The following is a 13613-nucleotide window of genomic DNA, read 5'->3' as shown; positions in this document are numbered from 1 at the left end:
ACGAACGTGTGCTGTGCACATGAGTGTGTCCTGACATGCCAAGACACGGCCTTTGAAGGTCACGGCTCCTCCCTTGGAGCAGGGCATCTTGGTCAGGAAGGATCTGGGAGAGGAAGTCCAGGGCTGTGTCCGCTCTTCCTGCTTTGTGTAGGAGGAAATTTTAATACTTCTCTGCCAACAAAAGACAGTAAATGATTTCTTTTTGTCATTCAGACACACAGACCTTTGGCTCGCTGACCTGACATTGGCAACACTATCCATGGGATTATGTCTGCATGTAATGTCCACCACGTAGTACACGAGGTCATATAAGAATATAATCCCTTTGAAGAAGTAATTTGAGGTGACTTTTTACCATGCTGTGCAGCTATCCAGGTGCAGATCCACAGCACTACATGTGCCCAACTAAGATGCCTGCATTAGGATATTTGTTACCTTGTGCTCCTTGTAGAGCTGGACAGAAACCCAGAGAGGACGATTGCATTTCCCCAGGGTATCCCTGGGAGTGCCTATCTCTCCCAGATGAATATATAAGGGAGTTTATATGCCTAATTTAGGCTCCTAATTTAGACATTTCATTTAATCCAGGCCTTAGTCCAAGCTTTGGCAGCTGTGAACTGAACTCAAGAAGCTCTCACAAGGCTCCTTGTTTGTGTAACATTCAGGAAATACATCTGGAGACAGGGGCTGAGCCCTCAGCCCACAGCAGTGGCACTCAGCGTGGACCAAGCACACAAGGATTGTCTGAACCCTCTGTGTCAGAAAAAGGGGTTTTCCACATTTGGAAGAGGGCTGCCACTAGAAGCTGAACCTGGCCAGACCAGTTAGCAGCATTTTCACGACAAACAAAGCAGTGCATTTCTTGGGCCAGTGGCTGATTATAATAGCTATGAAATTACCCAATTTAGTTCACCACGTCAATAAAATTTATACGAAAATACCACCAGAATCTTGGCTAGCATATGGATAACTGTACGAAAGTAACCCAAGCCAATGTGACAACCATTTAAGAGGACTAACCTCTGTCATACGGTTTTCATTTTATGTGCATGCTATACAAACACAACCACCACAAATATGCATTACAGGCTGCCTGGGACTCACTACTGAGGTGAATTAGCACTGTAGTCTGACCTGTTGAAAAGCTTAACCTTTGACCTGCCAGGCAATGGCGGTTGCAATTTGCAAGCCATTCTTGTGTTGAGTGGCTGAAAACATACTTATTTACTTGTGTAAAGCCATAAATGAAATGGGTTGGGTGAGCTCAGCCTACTTCCCAGTCCACAGACCATGTCGCAAAATACTACCACATGTTCAGCAAGTAATTCAGCATGTGAGGACTGAATGCTACTACATTGTGACCCAAATTCACTCTTCAGAGAAAGCAGAGCTTCTTCTAATCTGGAGCAAAAAGAAGAGAATTCAGAGTGACTTCCTTTCTAAGTAACTTCCTACCATGCTTCCAAGAAACAGAAATTCAAAGAAATAGTTTGAAAATCAGTCATTTACCCTCATGAAAAATCTGCATAAGCTTACAGCTTGAGAACTGAACTCCTCTGTAAAACCTCACTGGTGCAGTTGTCACTAGTAGTGCGTTTCCTCTTATTGCCCACTGATGAGTGTCAGCTTTGTAGGGCAAAGCATTAATTCACTCACTTTTCCATCTCATCTGCAAAGGCTGACAGTGGTGCAGAGACAGAGCTGGGAGGTGGACAGAAACGTCATTTCCTACTCACGGGTTTTGCAAGGTTTATCACTTATCAGTTTTCTGAAAGATGCATCGTTTCGGGATGTGAAGCTCTCCCATGCTAGACCTGCTCTTGCCTATCAAATGAAGCCAAATCAGAAGATAACCCAGGTTTAGCAAAGTGGATGTTTTGTAATGGAGATAGCTGGATAATAACTATTTCTAGATCAAAGTCAGTGACTAGGCGTTGCTCTTGGCTTGTTGGCTTTTCTGTCTGACTGTATAACCACAGGTAGGCTTGAGTTGCAAAATTCAGATCAGAATGCAAACTCCATAATTTGGGAAGTGTTTAGTTGCAGGGACCTGGAATGGTTCACAGAGAAGTGAGGTAGGAATCAGGATGCTCAGAACCAGGTCTGCATACGAATTATGGCCAGCCTGACTACATGTTGCAGTGCTGGTCCATCTTCGATCCCAGGGTACATGTAATTGCATCCCAGAGGAGTTTTCTGATCAGCCTAAAGCCACATTTTGGGGTTTATTCCCCCTCTTTTCCCTGTACTTACACCTACAAGCTTGCACAAACAAAAATACCCTATCACAACATGTTTTCATTAAAGCAAATACTTCTGATGTTTGCTTTGTATTTTGTTCTTGCCTGATTATTCTCTGACCTTTCATGTCCTACAACAATAAAAGAGGTAAAAAAAGAGAAAGCTTTACAATATACATTTGCAGTGCTTCAGTACAGACATAGACAAAAAGGTTTATTTTGCTTTTACTTCAGGAGCTTTACATTATCCAGAAAAAGCTCAAAAGCCCTAGATGAGCCAGGAAGGGTTGAGGAGGGATGTGAGAGAACAGCACACTATATATACTGCTGCTCTTCACTGCTGTCATATACATACCATAGGCAGCTGCAGCTCTACAAGTTTTAGGTTAAAATGGAACACAAACCCTGAGATATATCAAAGAAAATGAAAAGATGACACAGCAGGCAACAGGGACAGAAGAGGATGGAGCAGAACATGGATGTACAGGCTTGGTTTACTACAGCTGTAGGCACATTGAAGCATTCACAGCCCACGCTGGTACTGAGACCCTGCTGTTGTTTATTTTTCTGAATTGGTGTAAACAACAATAGTAGTAGCAAAAATAATAACAGCAAAAATAAAAATAGCACCATCATTCCAGCCTGTGTGACAACCTCTTTTCTGGATATTGTTGAGAAGAACGAGACCTGTTTAGAATAAATTTTAGTGAAAAACCTTGGGTCTAAAATTGCAGTTTGCAGAAAAACTAATCTTGGGTGGAATCCATGTCACATTCTTCCCCCATATTTGTAAGTTGGTTTCCGTGGTGCATATCAGCATTTGAAACAATATTATGTTAATGGTAGGGTCATATTTGTTCATTATGAAGAAGGAAGTAGATTTCCTTCAAAGAGGGGAACCAGTATTTCCCACTAGTTGAGAGCCTGGTACGATAGCTCTGCAGTCACAGCCTGGCAATAATTACACCTTGGGTTTTGCGGTCATTTTGGATTGGTGTGAACATGATAAATGACACGTTTTAATTTGAACTATTGCTCAGCAGGCCTGTTCAGGTAGGCAATAATTCACTCGAGCAGGCAATAAACCTGAACAGGTAATAGCCCACACTTTGAAGTATGCCAGCAAACTCTTTAGCAACAAAATAAATATGTACATGAACTTCCGCCATAAATTGTCTTTGGTGAGGCAGAGCTAGTAAGAGTTTCAGAGCTGGCTTTTCAGGTACTCATGAGGAGCAGAATGAGTCAGTGGGCAGATCCTACTACTGCATTAATTCTTTGAAGCTGGACTAACAAACTGGTCCAATATCCACTGAAGGCAGTAGGAGCCTCCTGTTCCATGAAGGCAGGGTGGCTGAGCTGGTAGGGCACTTCAGTCCTTTTACTAATGTAAGTAAATTTCCTTCCCATGAACCACAGATTCATAAATGAGCTTATTCCTATGCGCCTGAGCAAAGTGCTGAAATGCAGCATCCATGTGCAGAGTAGCTTTGCTACAGCTTGGAAGAGATACAGCAGGGTCCAAGCAGCTCTGATTCTCAATGCTGAGGAAAGCTGCTGGCAAATCCATGTTTGCCCAGCACTTTTCCTCACAGCATTCCTTTAACTGCTTTTGGACAAGGTTGTTTGTCAGACATCACATTACTTTTATAGTACAAATACAACATTTTCAACTTTTGGGCAAACACATGCACTGCTTTAGTTACTTAAAATAACATATTTTGAGTAAATTCCTCCAGACTTGCTGGTAACATGTTTCCATCACTGTGGGATGCTGTTGTAAAGAAAAGGAGAGGTGCCTTGGTTATCTTTTCTTTTGGCTGCCAGTTGGCCTTACTTTTATTATGGGTCCCAACCTGTAGTGTTATCACTGATTACCCTAATGCACGTTAACTTTTGATGGGAGGGGAAAAATAATTCAGAGTAATATGACTCAAGTCGACTTCTTTAAAGTTGATGTACGTGAAACTCTTTTGCCTTCTGCTTTATAATAAACAAGGGAAAGAATTCAAAGTCAGAAGAAAAAATCAGCAACAGATTGAATGGAAAGAGACAGTTTATCATCAGCTGATGACAGCTGTGAGTCCAGATTGTTCTGCTGCCCAACCATGCTTTCCCACCAGAGACCCAGAGCAGGGCTATTTTGAGACACTTCAGTCCCTGAGACAGTGCCTGGTGCAGGATGATCCCCCACCTGTTTACAGAAAAGTCTCCACCAAATCATCCTGGAGGACAGGGCAGGATGTGCCACCAGTCTCTGGCTGTTGGTAAGAACCTTTCTGTGGCCATTCACCACTCAGGGCATAACTTTGTTTCCTAAGTGAGGATCATTTACCTTTAGAAACACATAGAAAATTAATTTCTGGGCTGGGCTTTGAATCCAGATTTACATTCTTTTCTTGCTTGAAGTTGCCTAGTTCTGTCATTCTGGTTTGATCCATCCCAGGAACAAGATCCAGCAGCTTCCTTCAGATGCAAACCTGAACCTGAAAGCCTCCCTTCTCCCTTCCCACACCATCTGGGAGATGGGATTTTCCATCTTTTGTTAAAATAGTTACTTACAAAAGGAGGAAAGGGTTGAGGGCAGTTCACCACGTTTATTTCACTTGGTATGTGTTTGCCTTTGCTTTAACACAGGCTGTTTTCATGCCAAATGACAGTTCTATTTGTTCCCCCACCCCCATTTTTTGTGTAGCTTATGTAGAACATCTGGTTTTAAAAGTGTCGCAATTTCTAAACATATTCTAATGCTCTTGGGATCAGAATATCAACAACTGTCTATTGCGGTAAACCGCACGTCTGGAAAACATTCCTGCAAACTGAGTTCTTAAATAAACATAAAGCATCTATAACACATAATGCAAAGCAACATTCACTCGTAAACTCAATATTTAGACCAGATGAGGTGCAAAATATGTTTTTTTCTGGGCTGGGACATCGTGATTTACAATAACACTGACGGGTTTTTCGTTGTATACAAGAGAGGGCAGAGGTGTGGCACGCAGATCGGAGCCTTCCCTCAAGTGCTCGTTCTGCATTTAGCTCCCACCTCGTGAGATCTTTTTGCTCCAGTTGGAGATGGGAGATCAGGAGTATGTCCTCTGAAAAATTCCTACTGTTTTTAGAAAGTGGAAATTTAAAAAGAAACTGTAAATCACCGACGGATTAGACATGCCTGTATCTGATAACCCTGACCCTCTTGTGTAATATCTGCATCCGTGCTAATTATCTGCACACATGTGTCTGAAATCCAGTGGCAATTCAGAGATAGCGCAAAGATTAAACAAACTGAATAGTACAGTGAAAAGAAAATTGCAGTAAATTGGTCTGAGTGGGAAGATTTTGTTATTTTCAATTATTATTACTATTATTTATAGGGTGTGGAAAGCAGAACCATAAGCAACTTTATATGCAGTCATACTTTAAAAAAAATTATTTCACTTTGAAAATTCCCTCCACACTAATTTCAGAAACAAATAATCACTTCAAATCACTTTTTAGGAGTTTTGATGAAGTTAGTTGACTGAAAATGGAAAAGCTGAAAACTCATTAAACTACTGCTAAATGCTATGAATATGTTTTGATTATTCTTCCAGATTACTGTTTCTTAAAAACATTACCTTCTTCCTCCTAACAAGAGCACCAAATACCTTCTCCCAATTAATTCTTTAAGCACTTCTACTCTAAATTTAATGCAAAGATACTTTATAAAGAGAGAAGATGAATACATACACTTAGGCTGATGCAATTACATTTGAAGGTTACAGAGAAGTCCAGTGAATCCACCTCCTGCAGCATCTCAAAGTTAAGGTTTATCAAGTGAAAACTGAAAAATTAAGTCAAGTCTTATCATTTAATTTCCCAATATTAAAAAGGGCTGGATCTTTTTTTTTTGATGATTAACATCTGGAGTTATGCAAAGCAAGATAAGAGTATTAGAACATCTCACTTCCTTGTATGAAGATCATCTCTTCTCTTCAGTATGGAAATGAGGGCCTCCACCCAAATATCCCATTAAGCAGCTGAAGACATTTTGGCCCAAAACCTGCAGATATCAGGATGGAAGCACCTCCCTTGTGTGTTCACCATTGGAAATATGCAGCTGGATCTAAATGGTTACTGGGGAACAGATCATGCTTGCTTTGAAGACTGAAGGTTTGAGGTTGGTGGAATTTTAGGTCTCACAAGAACAAATGCTTAGGTTCTATTCCTGTCCCCCCGTTCTTCCATGATAAATTCAAAGTTTTGCATTGTTTGTGTGGGTTACTGGGCTGACCTGGTGCTACTGAAGCTCATTCTCCTCTGAAGCTCAAAAAAAAGGTCTCTAAAAGGCCGAGGCACTTTCAGCTTACTGGAAGTGAGTAAAATTTTAACGAATCAAACGGAGTGAAAAAAGGCTCAGCGTTCAGCTGAACACGCACCAAGCCTGAAACAACCATGCTGTAACAAAAAACAGATTTGTGCCAACCTGCAGGGACTTCCCAGTCACGGAACTCCCTTGGGATTTACCAGTGTAGCGTGGCTGGGGACATCCAAGCAGCTCAGCTTCTTCCTCCCGCGAGTGACGCTGGAGAAGCGGTGCCGTGAGCATTGACAATTATCCGGCCGGTGTCATTCCAACAAAACAACTGCTTTTTGCCAAGTCTAATCACTCTACTATGCACCTCACCTTCTTGAATGAGAGGTCCTCATTCAAGCATGTAGTTTATTCAAAAACACATGCTGCATTCATTATAGCTGAATATTAACGAACACCTTGAATTCTTGGAGCATTATTAGTATCAGGTCTCTTGGCTGCTGCTAGGACAGAATGCCTTATGGGAAGCTTGATGCCTGGCCAGGACTCAGATTACAAAGCATACACATCTTTCTTTCAATATATTGAAGAAGTCACTCAACCTTACATGTCATCAAAGTACTTCCTAAACATATGTGTTTTCCCAAAGTGTTTGCACTGGGATTGCAAAGACTCTGGAAAACTCTGACTTTCCTTTTCCAGAAGCTGGAAAACAGGGATTATTCTATTGAAAGTTTTAATAGTTATTAATTGTTTCAAAATATTTTTTTTTTCTTAGGTTTTTAGCAGTTTTGATGAAATCCTGTAAGAAAACATAAAGGGCAAGCTCATACAAGGACAGATCAGAGCTTAGATTGTGTTGTGTCCTCGTGATCGTGGCAAGTTTTAGTGTATTGCAACCAACTCAGAATTAGCAGCATTTTCCAGGACTCTGAACTTACCCATAGGACCGTTTGCATGACCTTCGTCACTTGAATACTTGAAAACTTCGTAAATTGTTGTGTCTTGACATATAACTTTCCTGTGGAACAAAAAAAAAGTTTTTCATATTTATAAAGGCTGTCAAACAGTCATAAGGGGTAAATAAAGTCACAGAGGAAGTCTGACGTTTTATGATAGCAGAAGGTGGACCACTCAAGCACCAGTTCAGCATCCTGCCTCTGAGATCGCTCTACACATAAATAAATAGGTTGTTCTACACATAAAATAAAACCTCATCTTACTGAGAGAATCAGGAAGACAATATCACACTTCTACAAAGTATTATGTCTTTGGCATCATGTATTGAGTAAGATACAGAAATAAATGTTTCTGTTATTACGCATAAGATACAAAATTTATTATTTATTCTAAAGAGTCATAGACATACATATCTCACATCACCTGGGACCAGGGTTCTCCCCAGTTTCTCTTCCATCCTGTTGCAACTCATTCCACTGACCTCAAGGACTGTCTTGTGCCCTTTGCAAAGATGCCCAGCTGGCCCAACAGTGATCCCTCTGGGGTAGCTGTAACCCTCTGAAATAATGATGGAGAACACTCAAATGAGACAACTCTTGTGTGTTCCTAGAGCAAGGAGACAGCATTTTTGGAGAGTCCAGATGTTCACTGTCATGTAAATTCTGCAGGCAAAAGTCTCTTAACCAATTTCCCGGCATCACTCCAAAGTTTGCATTGATGCAAAGGGAGTCATTTCACCAACTACAACACATAAAACTGGCAAGGATTTACAAAAATAAAACTGACAAACAGTCCAACTCTGCTATTTAACTGAAACGAGATATAAGTGAGCAGAAGAGATGCTCCTTTAAAGAAACCAACACATGGATTTTGGATAGGATCAGGCACAAATGTCCTTCTGCTTTTATAAATATTGACAAAAGGAAACAGGAAGATAGGTCTGTCCATAAAGAGGAGGTCTATTAACCATAATGCTGCTCTATTCCACTGATAGTTTTATCTTTGTATTAAAACAAAAAGGGTAAGGCTAGATATTACTTTTTTTACACTGATAGTTCCAAACCTCATAAAATATTAGTATCTGTATTGGCTATAAAAATTAACAGCTCCAGATCCTTCAGTGTTGTGGTCTTCAATTTTATTTTATCACCAGCTTTTCAGCTGTCTGTGTGTGTACGTGTGGGTGTGCACACATGCACACATGTCCATTCCCTTCTAAGCTGTTTGGCTGTTGCTGAATAGGCTCACAATTGCTCAGTAAGGCTCTGTGATAGGGCTTGAAAGTGGCACTCCTGATTCCTTTACATCAGAGGTCACTATTGTACAATGAGATCCTGATAGGAGATAGTGATAATATGATGCAAAAAACCACAACAAAATAAACCCCCCACCCCCAAAAAAATGAAAACTCTGGTGTTGTCAGTGGGAATTGTTTTCCAGTTAAATAACTTTCTAGGAGGAAAACTCAAAAATTCTCTGAGGCATCTCAGTCCAAAACTGCCCTTTAAAAAGGTTTCAGAGCCAATGTAAATACTAAACTCAGTATGATGTTTGTATTCACTTACCCAATCTAACTTTTATTAACAATTAATCCATCAAATTTCAATGCCTATAAAATCCTCTGAGTCACAGGCCCCTCTGGAAGCCTGTATCTCGAAAACAAAAATTGCAATTACTGGCATTATCTTTTGATGCAGAATCAAATTTAAATGGGGTTTTACAAACTGGAGAATTATCTGCATTTCTACTGTCTAAAGGCATCAGATTCCCTTAAAGCTCATATACAGGGTAAATACATAGAAACTACAGGAGGCAGCCAGTACATATGGAATGGATAAAGGCCACATAGTTTATTGAACCTTGTGGCCTGCTGATGTAACAAAATAAGCTTTGCAATGAGCAGTCAGATCTTAACATCAGGCCGCTCTTTGCTCGAGTGTAATAGATGATAGCTCTCAGAGGGCCAGATTTGGATCCCCATATTTACCAGGAGTCTTACTTCAGGCTCTGGCCCTCAGTACACTGAATGAGGGATTTAGAAACATTCATTCGTAATATTTTCTCTTCTCTGAGTAAAGTGTGGTGAGAGGCAGCTGGAAGGTTTCATGTTCCAGCAGCTGAGGGGAACGAGATCCTGAGATCCAGGTATATGAAATCTTTCCAGCACTGATGAGTCCTCCTCTTCCAAACAGATAAACAGCTCTTTCTCAGAGTAAAAGCAATTTGGACTGAACTGTCTCATCATTGCAATAACCCCTTGCTGAAATTTTAAACCAACTAGAGGAGCCAAAAAACCGAGCAATGTGTGCCATTGCCTTTACCTGCCAGCAGCAAGGCCTCCATCATTCCTGAGAGATACTGAATTTTCTGTTGGTTTTTTCTTTTTCCTTTACTTAAACTTATCCTTCCCAGCATTTAAAGTCTAGTCACTATGAGATCATTAGCAATGAAATCAGCCCACAAGGGTCTGGGGAAAGGATAAGGGAGAAAGTTCTTGCACACCTTAAATCTGGAAATACCCCAAATGCTGATGCAGACCCCAGCACAGCAAGGGCTTGAGGGAAAGTCTAAAGGTATCTCAAGAAGCCAAAGAGTTGCTCCTGTGTGTTTGGGGACTGTCACCTCTGCAGGTGGAGAGAATTCAGCCTCTGAGGGTACAATCCCAATGCTTGTGCCCCAAAGAAGCCTCTTCTGTTCTCCATGTATCTCCACAGAGACTCTCCTGATTAAAAACTGTGGCTGTGGCAGAGTTTGGGCTCATAAGGACTGCTCACTTGCTGGTAACATATCTATTAAAATACAGACTTTGTTGCTTGAGGAGACATTTTTTGACTGGAGACTATGGAGTTGTGAGAAGACTGAGTGACTATTTACTCTTCTGCATTTCCAGCAGCTCTCCCTGAATGCTTTTCTTTCTTTGCTTATTTCCACACTTCTGCTGGGAATTAATTTCAAACCCCAGTGCCTAGGAAAAATATATGTTGAGAGGACCCTCTGGAGAAATATTATTACATTCCAGCATCTCAGAGGTGTATCATGTATCCTTTCCCCAGGAGGCACCTACATCCTCCCAGACACTCCAAAAGTGTGGTTTAATGTCATTCTTGCTATACAAATCTTTTTACAAATGTGCATTCATTAAACATCCATCTTCTCTTCAGTGAAGAACAGTCATAATTCCTAACTTGTTCCTGCTCTTGAAGTGCACTTCTGGTTCACCAGACCACAGTCATACATCCATACTGCCCCCTGAAACAAACTGCCTAAGCCACAGGAGAAATTAAATATAAGTATGTACGAATTCAGCTACAAAGAGCATATTTCAACATCCTGTTTTCAGAAAAATGCAGGGAATGAGAAGTACATTCCAAGACTGTGCACAAACTGAAAGCTCTGAAAAGCTTACAAACACTAAAAATGACGTAGATGGCTCTTGTGTAGATAACACCAGGAGAGAAAGGACAGCTGCTCACCGGCTGTCGCCCAAGGTAAGCACTGCTGAAAAGGGGATTCCCAGTCCTGGCAGCCAAGGAAATACAGTGAGTCAAACGAGATCTAATGCAGCTCAGTAGTTCAAGCAGATCAGTCTCAAGCCCACATGAGAAAGAAGGGGGTCATGGTCACCAATGGCATAAGCAGATAAAAAGGTCCAACAGCAGCATGGAGATGTGCCCTGACCCCGAGCAAACAGAGGAAGGTCACACAGCTCACAGCTCTCCTGCAGCTCGCAGGAAAGCTGCCTCAGTGCCCTAGTCTGGCACAGAAACCACTGAAGTCCTGTTGAAAAGACTATTTCCTTGTGGTATTCTCCAAATTACCTCCAAAACATTCCTTCCATCCTGATAAACTAAGAAAATAATTTGATCTTTTGCTTACAAAGACAGAAGAGAAGCAAACATTCACAATACAATAATGTGTTGATTCACAAATAATGGAAACTAGAAACTTGAGCTCATTTTCCACCTCCTTAACATTTTCTGCATTGTGTGGGTAGCAGTCAAGAGCCAATTGTTCCTAAGGTCACTGTATCTGTTTTGGTTTAGGAGATGAGACATTAACACTTCAGGATCAACTATTTTTTTTTTTTTATCCAATAACATATGACCTATGGAAATGTTTCCCTAGGAACTGTTGAGATACACACGCAGACTGATCATAAAGCTTTCATAAGAGCTTGTGGTCTAACCACGGGGAGCATTGGTTCAGTCCTGATTACCTTTCATCTTTCAAAGGTTAATACACTTCATTCCAGTTTGCTCATTATGCTGTGGACCTCTTAAAGAAAAGTCTGAAAGCAAAGGTCCTTTGTGATTCTTGCTCCTAGGATGTAATTTTCCACGGGCAGATCTCGGCATAGTTCTTCACATGAGAGAAATGAAGATTTATCCTCAAGGAACAGTTCTGTAAGAGAATACTCAACACTTGAAGTCATACAATTATATATTTTAGTTTAAAAAATCTGAATCTCCATACAATAGTTCTTACAAAAACGAGGTTATATATTCGCCACAGAGCCCTGTGGTGACACATTCCCTATTAAGTCCTTGTTCTGTGTCCTGGTCTCTTTTTCCATGGTTCCCTCAAATTTGCATTTCACTGATGCACTCTGGGATCCTCCTGTTGAAGCTACTACTGAAATGTTAAAATAGTTTCATAGTCTTAATTGAATATATTTTTACCATTAAAGGACAGAAATTATATGAGAAGTTTTCAGCCTAACGCATAAGAAAACAATTATTTAGATAAAGGAGATCTGCACAGCTTATTTATTTCTTGCTCTTCAACCTATTACATGACATCATTTTAATATAAAAGAACTTTGTAATTATGATGCCTTTACTGATTATTCTTTGTTGTACACCACTGGATCTTCCTAATCTGAGCACAGAGATCTTTTTACAGATTTTATACTCACACCTTAATGAAGTCCCATGAAAAGCCTTTCAACCTTCCCAACCCCTTTACTTTGCTTCAGTGTGCTCAGGACAGCATTTTCTGTCGTTTCCACATTTTAAGCTTTAATCTTTGCCTAGAGGGCAGCAAAACAGCATCTCCCGAGGACTCCAATACCTAAATTTCCTTCCCTTATTCAACGAAGGACCACAGCCTCCTCTTCAGTATTTCTAACCCCGTGCTGGAAGGTACAGCCAAAACATAACCAATCTTGGCCGGTGTGGCTTGGCGCGGGCGTGGCGTGGTGAGCCCCGGCTGTCTCCCCACTGACCTAACAAACCAAGCTGGGACCTGCCAGGAAAGAGCCTCCACTAGCCATCCCTGAAGGGTTTTGTCAACCCTGCTGCCAGCGACCCACCAGCTATGAGGTAGTGTCTCACAGGCTGCTGGGCTCGAGATTGCAGGACTAACTCAATTATTTAATGATGGGGGAGACGTTACTGCTGAGACTAGAACTTGCAGCTCTAGTTTCTGGGCCTAAGTGGGGACTGTGAGGAAATGCTGGAAGCAAGACAAGCACACACAACTGTTCAGTTGCAAAACCTAAACGCCTGGAAGATTTTCTTCCAGTGAGGTAGGCGGCTGAGACGCTGCTTCGTGGATCAACAGTCACCTGGCTAGTGGAATGAGAATGTAGATAGGCAAGCAGTCTGGCTGCTCTTTTCATTTTAACAAAAAAAAAAAAAAAAAAAAATAAAAAAAAATTACATAAATTCAAAACCAAACAACATCCAGAAATATCTCTCCAGATCTCTTGAAGCTCTGAGGAAAGGCACACGCCCAGTGGGACTTACCCCTTCATTGCCCCCCGAAGTATTCGAATTCCACAAGAAAAAGCAGTTGAAGCAGCAGTGAAGTATTTCCTAGATTAGGGCAGATAACACCGAAGTTGAAAATGTTGGAGTCAATGGGAACAGGAATGTTCTCAGTAAAGAAAAACATCTGAATAACTGAGCAGCAAGGCTAATAAATCTGGGTTCTCCTGGTTTTTTGTGTCTTCACTGGCTCCTCTGCTGTCTCACGGAGGCTCCTGCTGTAGATTCATTCATCGAGGAAGGTTTGATTGGGGTATTTCCCTTCTACCTCTCTGTCTTATTTTCATAAACCAGTATAGGCACATTTTCCTCTTTTTTGTCTTATGTTAAAATTGACCAAAAGGATTA

At 41.1% G+C, this 13613-nt stretch overlaps 1 long non-coding RNA gene across 2 annotated transcripts; it reads right to left on the bottom strand.

Annotated features, from left to right (window-relative positions):
• Positions 1 to 12: 12 nt before the first annotated feature.
• LOC108500284 lies at positions 13 to 13314 on the bottom strand. 2 transcript variants are annotated; one of them, XR_001875809.1, is made up of 5 exons: positions 13245 to 13314; positions 11714 to 11898; positions 7921 to 8055; positions 7479 to 7558; positions 13 to 171 (listed from the first exon to the last, which is right to left on the bottom strand). It is a non-coding gene; the product is annotated as an uncharacterized LOC108500284 (long non-coding RNA). The 2 variants fall into 2 exon arrangements; XR_001875810.1 differs by having other exon boundaries at positions 7979 to 8055.
• Between the last annotated feature and the right edge of the window lie 299 nt (positions 13315 to 13613).

Source organism: Lepidothrix coronata, unplaced genomic scaffold (genome assembly GCF_001604755.1).
Source record: "Lepidothrix coronata isolate B3197 unplaced genomic scaffold, Lepidothrix_coronata-1.0 Scaffold87, whole genome shotgun sequence".
NCBI classification, from domain to species: domain Eukaryota; kingdom Metazoa; phylum Chordata; class Aves; order Passeriformes; family Pipridae; genus Lepidothrix; species Lepidothrix coronata.
This window is presented reverse-complemented; position numbering and strand designations above follow the sequence as displayed.